The following is an 8,516-nucleotide window of genomic DNA, read 5'->3' on the forward strand; positions in this document are numbered from 1 at the left end:
AAATTAACATAAAATGCTTTATGCATATCAGTGAGCTAGAAGTATGTTATAAAATATTCTAAAAAATATTTGAAAATATAGTAGCTTCAATTTAATGTGAAAAAAAAATTGATTTTTGGCTCAAGTGAGTTTCAAAACAACCTTGGTATTTTGACCTTTTCTGAAACAAATGAATCACGTGCAATCTGACCAGATGACTTTTTTCCAGAAATGGCTCAAACTCTAGCCATGTTTCCACCATTACCTTGTGGCAAGAGGGAATATTGACAAGTAATGACAGTTAGTTTGACTTCTTGGTTTTGCCACAAAATCCATCTTTCTGTACTGATCAGCAATTTATTTGTACTTGGGCATGAGACCAAATGTGGCTAATTGGCTTTGGAGCCATGAGATTGGATCAGCCTAGGTCTTCTCAGATCCTTTTTAATAAGACTTGCATTTAAGGGTACATTCATATAGATAAGTTGTGTCAAGCCACAGTGATTCAAGTTTTGACATTTTGTCTTTACCTCTTACTCTATCACCAGCTTGCAGTGGCATCCCCAAATTCAGTATAGCCTTGAAAGAGATCACCATAGATAGTATTTTGACCATGGCCATATTCCAAGTAGGAAGCCAGTTTTCATGTTGTCTTTCTTCTGGAGAGGTTATCACTTAAGAAAAATGTCTATTTTACTTCCAGAACAAAACACTAGACTATAAAATGCATTAATCCTTCTTTATATTTTTCAAAGAAGGACTATCTCTTCATAAAGGAGAAATTATTTTTTCCCCAGTTTTATTGAGAAATAATTGACATACATCACTATATAATTTTAAGGTGTACAGCAAGGTGATCTGGTTTACATATATTGTGAAATGATTACCACAATAGGTTTACTTAATATCCATCATCTCATATAGATACTTAATAAAAAGAAAAAAAAAAAACACCCTTCTCCTTGTGATGAGAGCTCTTAGGATCAACTCTCTTAACAACTTTTCTACACATCATATAGCAGCATTAACTATTCTAATCATGTTGTACATTACATCTCTAGTACTTATCTATCTTATAACTGGAGGCTTGTACCGTTTGACCACATTCCTCCAATTTTCCTCCCCCTACCCACAACCTCTGGTTACCACAAATCTGATCTCTTTCTATGACCAAAGTTTCCTCTTTTAGATTCCACATATAAATGAAATCATACAGGGTTTGTCTTTCTCTGATTTATTTCACTTAGCATAATGCCTTCAAAGTCCACCCATGTTGTCACAAATAGTAGGATTTCTTCATTTTTATGGCTGAATAACATTCTATTGTGTGTGTGTGTACACACCACTTCTTCATCTATTCATCCATAGATAGACTAGATGGACACATAGTTGTTTTCATGTCTTTGTTATTGTAAATAATGCTATGAACATGGGGGTGCAGATATCTTTTTGAGTTAGTGTTTTCATTTCCTTTGGATATAGTCCCCAAAGTGGAATTGCTGAATCATATGCTGGTTCTATTTTTTAATTTTTTGAGGGACTTGCATACTGTTTCCAAAGTGGTTGTTCCAATTTATGATCCCACAAACAAAGCACAAGGGTTCCCTTTACTCCACATCTGTGCCAGCATTTGTCATCTTATCTGTTTGATTGTGGCCATTATAATAGACATGAGGTGATATCTCATTGTGGTTTTAATTTGTACTAATAACTAGTGATTTTGAGCATCTTTTGAGCACCTATTGACCTTTCCTGTATCTTCTTTGGAAAAACTGTCTATTTAGGTACTTTTCTCATTTTTTAATTGGATTATTATTATTATTTTTTTTGCTATTGAGTTGTGTGAGTTCTTTGTATATTTTGAATACTAATTCCTTATCAGATAAATGGTTTGCAAGTATGTTTTCCTATTTCATAGTTTGTCTTTCATCTTGGTTTATGGTTTCTTTTGCTGTACAGAAGTTTCTTAGATGTAATCCCACTTGTTTATTTTGTTGTTGCTTGTGCCTTTTAGGTGTGATTTCCAAAAAATCATTACCAAGACCCACGTCAAGGAGCTTTTTTCCTATTTTTTTCCCTAGTAATTTCATGGTTTTAGGTCTCGCACTGAAGTCTTTAATCCATTTTGAGTTAATTTTTGTGACTACTGTAGGAGAAATTCATATAGAATATTAAGTGAAGAGTGAAGGTGACAAAAACAGTTGCTTTCAATTATACAAAAATATATAATATTAGAAAATTTGGGCTTTTGAATAACTTAGTTTTATATTAGCATGCCAATTAAAATATCTGGAACATGTCATCCTATGCTGCTGCTACTGCTGCTATTATTATTATTATCATCATCATGCCTAGTTTTTTTAGATTCTCTTGAGCAAAAGAAGACCACAATTATTGTTAGCTCTGCCTATAGCCCATGTAAGTCAATCTATGGGATTACTCAAAGAAGAGAGCCCAGCCTCTCACAGGAGGAATTCAAAGTCACACCCAAAGACATGTGGTCTTAAGCCCAATGATAAATTTTGAAGAGGCTGGAAAAAGGCAAAGGGTGAGGGTGATGAAATGCTCAACTGTGTCACTACTAACTGCAAAAACAGATCATGGAGACCATGAATACAAAAGATGTTTCAAGGCAATAAAAACTTGTTCAAAAGTAAAAAGTGATAGTCTGCCTAATATAAAACCCCAGCAGCTCATGGCACTGGAACAGTACTTTCTGTACAACTGAAGAAGGTGATTTATAAAAGGACTTTTTAACAAAACAAGTACTAAAGACTTTTTAAAAGTAAATATGTTTGGGGGGTACCTGGGTGGCTCAGTGGGTTAAGCGTCTGCCTTCGGCTCAGGTCATGATCTCTGGTCCTTGGATTGAGCCCCACATGAGGCTTCCTGCTCATCAGGGAATCAGCTTCTCTCCCTCTCTCCCTCTGCCCCTCCCACTGCTCATTCTCTTTCTCTCTCTCTCTCTCTCAAATAAATAAATAAATAAATAAATAAATAAATAAATAATCTTTTTAAAAAAGTAAACATGTTCTAGAATTTCCATTTGCTATGTTTTAAAACTAATTCAATACAATTTAGTATTTCTCCTTAAATTTATAGTTTCTATAGCACCTTGAGCATGCCAATCACTGTTTTGCCAACCACAATACTTTTAGGAATACAACTCCTGAATTTGGAGAGATATTTCTGTAAAATTTATAGAAAAAATGAAATATTGCAAAGCGTTAACAGTGTTTATCTGTGGGTGGAAAGATCATAAGTAGTTTTTATTTTCTTTTATGTTTCTGTCTATATATTTCAAATTTTCTAAAGTGTCCACTTATTATTTTCATAATCAGAAAAAAATACTGTTAAAAATAACTGGAATGTTCTGCGAGACCAAGAGAAAAGATCACTTGGTTAGTTGGTACAATTTTAATGCTGTAGATAGGTTAGTACTTAAATTTAGTTATGTGTTCATATGTTGACATTCTTTGCCTGTGGGTTTTGTTTGTTTGTTTAAGGAATTTCTTGATAGGCCATATCTCTGGGCTAGAAATGACCAGGAATAATTTCACTTGGTTGAATGGAAAAGACAAATGGCTAAAACCACTGAAGTGGTATGGATTACCTCATCCATGCTGATTTGTTACAGGAAGAGAGAGGGAATGGAATGGGAGGACACAGATGTGCCTAAGCAAAGTGACTAGTCATTAAACCTTTGTAGACATAATCTTTCCAAATCTCCCTTCTAATATACTTTTCTTCCCTTCATTCCCACATCAATACATGGCATCCATTCTCTCAAGTTCTCCAGCTAGAAATCTAGAAGGCATCTTGACACATTTTTCTCCATTCTTTAAATCAAAGTCTTTCTTTTTTTACATCAAAGTCTTCACCAACACCAACTAATGAATAGATAAACAAAAAGCAATATATATATGCAATGAAATATTATTCAGCCATTTAAAAAGGAACACACTGATACATGTTACAACATGGATGAACATAGCAAACATTATGCTAAGTTAAAGAAGCTGGGCATAAAAAGTCACATATTATATGATTCCCTTTATAGGAAATATCCAAAATAGGCAAATCCATAGAAACAGAAAGCAAATAAGTTGTTGCCATGAGCTGGGGAGAGGAAGGAATGGAGAATTAATTAGTTTGCTTGGACTGCCATAGCAAAGAACCACAGACTGGATGGCTTATACTGGATGGCAGAAACTTATTTCCTCACAGTTCTGGAGGCTAGAAGTCTAAGATCAAGCTGTTGGCAGTGTTGATTTCTCCTGAGTTCTGTCTCCTTGACTTGTGGGTGGATGTTTTCTCCCTTTTCATATGGTTTCTCCTCTGTGCATGTCTATGTCCCTAATCTACTCTTCTTATAAGGGAACAAGTCAAATTAGATTATGGCCCACCTATGTGAACTCATATTACCTTAATTTCCTCTTTACAGGCCCTATCTCCAAATACAGTCGTATTCTGAGATACTTGGGCTTAGGACTTCCAGCTTATGAATTTTGGGGGGTGGGGTGCAGTCAAATTCAGCCAATAAAGAGGAGTTACTGCTTAATGGGTATGAGTCTTTCTTTTAGGATGATGAAAATGTTCTGGAACTAGATAGTGGTGATGGTTGCAAACATTGTGAATGTACTAAATGACATTGAATTGCACACTTAAAATGGTTAAAATGATAAATTTTATGTTATGTGTATCTCACCGCAATAAAAGTCATGACCTAGTCATACTGATCTCATCTTGTAAAATGAATCATATCAGTGTACATTTGCCATCTCTAGCACTCTAGCCAAAGCCACCATTATTTCTTGCATGATATATGTCAAAAATTTCAAACTACTCTTGTTTCCACCCTTGCTCCACTCCAATTTGTTCTCTGCCCTGAAGCCGCTGGGTCTTTTGGAAGTGTGGATTCAGTTATGTCACTCCTCAGATTAAAACATTTCAAAGATTCCTCATTTTATTTAGAATCAAATCCCAAATTTCTGTTTGTGGCTACAGGCCCATTATGCTCAGGTCTTTGTCTGCACCTCAGCTTTGTTTCTTCCCCACGGCCTAATTTGCTCTAATCTCAACCTGTCATCTTTTAACTTTTATCAGGTAAGGATCTTTCTTATCTCCAGGCTTCTGCATATGCTACTCCTTTCACCCCCACTGCCCTGCCTCCACTCATTGGCCTATCTAAAATCTATCATCATTTTTATCTTAACTTAAATGTCACTTCCTCAGAGAGATTTTTCTCTGATTTTTCCATCTAAATTAGTCCTTTTCATAGCACCCTATTTCTTTCTTCAAAGTACATAGGACAATTAAAAATTACCTATGTATGTTTATTTGTTTAATGTCTGTCTCTTCTACCGGATCGTAAGCCCTGTGAGAATAGGAACCATGTGTATTTGGTTAACTGCTTATCCTCAGCACATAGCACAGTGTGCAGTACGTAGTTGGCATTGAATGTTTTTCATTCAAAAATATTATTTGATAAATAAATGAAAAAATTAATAGATTCAGACTAGAACATTTCAAAGGCTTTATCCACCAAGTGATAATGTGGTTTATAATTAAATTTTTCTTTTCCTTAATTTCAGTGATTGCTTAGAAACTCATAGAAACTGACAGACTCTCACATGAATAATCTCACAGTGCTCTAACGTGGCTCCCAAAAACTTGCAGTAAAGCACACAGCAAAGACCAGCTTCTGCTGAAACAAGAGCAAGACTCAATAAAGAGATAAATGGGCATTAATAAAATAAGAGTACATAATAGATTGAATCTGTAAAATGAGAAGTTAGTCTTTTGTTTTCTGACAAGTGTATTAAAGAAAGAAAGAAGATAAAATAATGTGAAAGAAGGAAAAACATAGCTACAGATATGGAATGTCAAGAAATCTTGACAGAATGTTATGAATAACTTTTTGCTCAAAAAAGAAATATAATAAAAACAAAGAAAATGAATGATTAAGAAAGTACAAATTACTTTAAATGACTTGAGAAGAGGTAAAAATTGAATACATCAATAACCATATTAAAAACCTATCCCTGTAAAAGAGAGGAGCTCAAAATGAATTTATAGGCCAATTCTGTTTAACTTTTTTTAACATTTATTTATTTATTTGAGAGAGAGAGAGAGCATGAGCGGGGGAGGGGCAGAAGGAGAGGGAGGGAGAGAATCTCAAGCAGACTCTGCAATGAGCACAGAGCTGGATGTGGGGCTTGATCTCACGACACTGTGATCATGACCTGTGCTGAAACCAAAAGTCGGACTCTCAACCAACTGAGCCACCCAGGTGCCCCAAATTCTGTTTAACTTTTAGAGAAAAGAAAATTACTCTATTAAATAATCTTTCTAAAGCATTAAAATGTTGAAAATTTCAAAACTTATTTAAGCTGCATAACCCTGAAAAAAACCCAGAAAATAAAAGAATACCAAAAATGGGAAGGTTATAGAATAACCTCATTTACAAACATAAGTAAAAATATCTTAAGTTAAATAGTCACAAATGAAAACCAGTAATTTTTCAGAGAATTATATAAATGCCCAAACATGATTATTCTAGAAGTGTAATAATGTTTCAGCACTTGGGAATCTATTTATATAATTCAACTGGATTAATAGATTTAAAGAACATTATACAATTATCTTATTACAAAGGGCATTTCTCACGAATCAATACCATTCTTAACAAAAGATTTTATTAAGGAATCTTATTAAACTAGGAATAAATATGTTCTTCCTTAATTTAGTTTTTTTAAAAATCTGTCAGAAAAACTTAGCAAATATCATAAACGTGAAATGTTAAAAGCATTCCCATTGAAGTCGACCAAAATAAGGATGCTTAAAGCTATCATGACTACTAGAACCAGGAGTCCTAAGCAATGCAACAAGGCAAAAAAAGAAAATGAGTTAGAAGTATTGAAACAAGGGACTCAAACTTTTATTATTTGTAAACAATAGAATTGCAAAAGAGAAGGAACAGAATGATTTTAGTAAAATGGGTTGATACAATGTCAACATATAAAAAATTCAATCTTTTTTTTAAAAAAAGATTTTATTTATTTATTTGACAGAGCACACAAGCAGGGGGAGCAGCAGAGGGAGAGGGAGAAGCAGGTTCCCTGCTGAGCAAGGAGCCCTATGCGGGGCTCAAACCAAGAACCCTGGGATCATGACCTGAGCTGAAGGCAGACACTTAATTGACGAGCCACCCAGGTGCCCCAGTCTCTTTTCTTTTTCTTTTTCTAATTTTTTTAATTAACATATAATGTGTTATTTGTTTCAGCGGTACAGGTCTGTGATTCATCAGTCTTATACAATTCACAGCATTCTCCATAGTGCATACCCTCCCCAATGTCCATCACCCAGCCATCCCATCCCTCCCACCACCCTCCACTCCAGCAACCCTAAGTTTGCTTCCTGAGATTAAGAGTCTCGTATGGTTTATCTCCCTCTCTGGTTTCTTCTTGTTTCATTTTTTCCTCCCTTCCCCTATGATCCTCTGTCTTGTTTCTCAAATTCCTCATATCAGTGAGATCATATACTTGTCTTTCTCTGATTGACTTATTTCGCTTAGCATAATACCCTCTAGTTCCATCCGCATGGTTGCAAATGGCAAGATTTCATTTTTTTTGATGGCTGCATAAAATTCCATTGTATATATAATACCACATCTTTTTTATCCATTCATCTGTTGATGGACATCTAGGCCCTTTCCATAGTTTGGCTATTGTGGATATTGCTGCTATAAACATTGGGGTGCATGTACCCCTTTCGATCACTACATTTGTATCTTTGGGGTAAATACCCAGTAGTGCAATTGTTGGGTCGTAGGGTAGCTCTATTTTCAACTTTTAGAGGAACCTCCATACTGTTTTCCAGAGTGCTTGCATCAGCTTCCATTCCCACCAACACTGTAGCGGTGTTCCCCTTTCTCTACATCCTTGCCAACAACTGTCATTTCCTGACTTGTTAATTTTAGCCATTCTGACTGGTGTGAGGTGGTATCTCATTGAGGTTTTGATTTGTATTTCCCTGATGCTGAGTGATGTTGAGCACTTTTTCATGTGTCTGTTGGCCATTTGGATGTCTTCTTTACAGAAATGTCTGTTCATATCTTCTGCCCATTTCTTAATTGGATTATTTGTTCTCTGGGTGTTGAGTTTGATAAGTTCTTTATAGATTTTGGATACTAGCCCTTTATCTGATATGTCATTTGCAAATATCTTCTCCCATTCTGTCAGTTGTCTTTGGTTTTGTTCACTGTTTCTGTTGCTGTGCAAAAGCTTTTTATCTTGATGAAGTCCCAATAGTACATTTTTGCCCTTGCTTCCCTTGCCTTTGGCAATGTTTCTAGGAAGAAGTTGCTGCGGCTAAGGTCGAAGAGGTTGCTGCCTCTGTTCTCCTTTAGGATTTTGATGGACTCCTGTCTCACATTGAGGTCTTTCATCCATTTTGAGTCTATTTTTGTGTGTGGTGTAAGGAAATGGTCCAGTTTCATTCTTCTGCACGTGGCTATCCAATTTTCCCAACACCAT

General features: G+C 35.3%; 1 protein-coding gene across 2 annotated transcripts in view; it reads left to right on the forward strand.

The window, feature by feature from the left end:
• The window catches only part of EMC2 (ER membrane protein complex subunit 2), a 234,739-nt gene that overhangs the window by 211,749 nt on the left and 14,474 nt on the right, over positions 1–8,516 (forward strand). The gene's annotated exons all lie outside the window — the stretch shown is intronic.

Source organism: Leptonychotes weddellii, chromosome 4, assembly GCF_054177405.1.
Source record: "Leptonychotes weddellii isolate Sample4059 chromosome 4, ASM5417740v2, whole genome shotgun sequence".
NCBI classification, from domain to species: domain Eukaryota; kingdom Metazoa; phylum Chordata; class Mammalia; order Carnivora; family Phocidae; genus Leptonychotes; species Leptonychotes weddellii.